Here is a 1,628-nt window from a genome sequence, read left to right as displayed (position 1 = left end):
AAGTTGCCATGAATTTATCCGTAACACCATGAACATGAGTTTACTAATTCTAAGTTAAGAAATGTAATTAATCTAACACAATTATGTCATCTTGATTAAAATCATCTTTTGAAATAGTGCGTTGGAACTTTTACTTCCTCTTTATTTATTTTACTTTGTCAAAAATCTTAGTTTTTAATCACCTCCTCAAATCAAAATATTTTTCTTCACCAAAGTGTTTTTAATTGCATTCTTAAATAATTTTTTTCATAGTCCCTATGGGTACGATAACTCGACATTTACTTGCCACTTTATTACTTCTTGCGATTGTGTACACTTGCACATTTCTATCGTTCCAAGTTTTTGGCACTGTTACCGAGGATTATTTTAAAAGTCATTAATTTTGAATTTTCCATTTTGGTTTTTTGTTCAATTTTAACTTAATTAATTTTTTGTATTGTTTCAGGTATGTATGAGTATTGATTGAATTTTTTATTTACTCCTCGTAGACTCTAAGATTGAAAGAACTTTTTTACAGTGAAGAAGACAAGCAAGTCAGAGAAGGACCGAGTAGATGAACTTTGAAAATATGAATCAAGGAAACAGAGCAAACCCTACTCAAAATCCTATCCTTATTGCCAATGATAAGGATCGAGCACTAAGACAGTATGCTATGCCAATGTTTCATGATCTTAATACGGGTATTAGGAGACCTAAAATCAAGGCATAACAATTTGAACTGAAGCCATTCATGTTCCAGATGCTTCAAACAGTGGGCCAATTTAGTGGAATGGCTATCGAAGATCCTCACCTTCACTTAAGACTATTTATGGAGGTGAGCGAGTCTTTCAAGTTAGCCAAAGTACCCGAAGATGCATTACAATTAAAGTTTTTCTTATATTCGCTAAGGGAAAGAGCTTGAGTCTGGTTGAACTCATTTCCACCAAATTTCATTTCAACATGGCAAGAGTTAGTAGAAAGATTTCTCATGAAGTATTTCCCGCCTAGCAAGAATGCTAAGTTGAGGAATGAGATCATTGCTTTCCAACAAATGGATGATGAGTCCTTCTATAAGTCATGGGAAATATACAAAGAATTATTATGGAAGTACCCTCATCAAGAAATCCCTCATTACATCCAACTTGAGACGTTTTATAATGATCTCAATGCTCACACAAGGATGGTAGTGGACGCTTCTGCTAATGGTGCTTTCTTTTCCAAGTCTTATAACGGCGCTTATAAAATCATTGAGAGAATTGCTTGTAACACCCCGAACCCGAGACCGACACCGGAGTCGGACACGAGATGTTAACAAACTTTGAAAAATTTTTTTTTCCAGACACTGCCCAGTCTGAGTACTAGTCGCTTCAAAAATCATATCTTGAGTTTCACAACTCGAAAATCAGTTTTGTGATTTTTCCCTGAAACTAGACTCATGTCCCCACCTATGTATTTTTTTCTAGAATTTTTGGTTGGGCCAATTAGTACAGTTTATTAGTAAAAGTCTCCCATGTTACAGGGGTCGACTATACTGACCTTTTCTCATTACGACTGGGATATCTCTCTGCACAGAGCTTCAATACTGATGCCGTTTGTTTCTATGGAAACTAGACTCAGAGAGGAATCCATACATATATGGTATGACCCCT

At 35.4% G+C, this 1,628-nt stretch overlaps 1 non-coding gene across 1 annotated transcript; it reads right to left on the bottom strand.

The window, feature by feature from the left end:
• Positions 1-997: 997 nt before the first annotated feature.
• Positions 998-1,104, bottom strand: LOC121220544 (small nucleolar RNA R71). Its single transcript, XR_005917757.1, has one exon. It is a non-coding gene; the product is annotated as a small nucleolar RNA R71 (small nucleolar RNA).
• Between the last annotated feature and the right edge of the window lie 524 nt (positions 1,105-1,628).

This window comes from Gossypium hirsutum, chromosome D08 (genome assembly GCF_007990345.1).
Source record: "Gossypium hirsutum isolate 1008001.06 chromosome D08, Gossypium_hirsutum_v2.1, whole genome shotgun sequence".
NCBI classification, from domain to species: domain Eukaryota; kingdom Viridiplantae; phylum Streptophyta; class Magnoliopsida; order Malvales; family Malvaceae; genus Gossypium; species Gossypium hirsutum.
The sequence above is the reverse complement of the archived record's forward strand: the minus strand, read 5'-3'. Positions and strand labels throughout refer to the sequence as shown.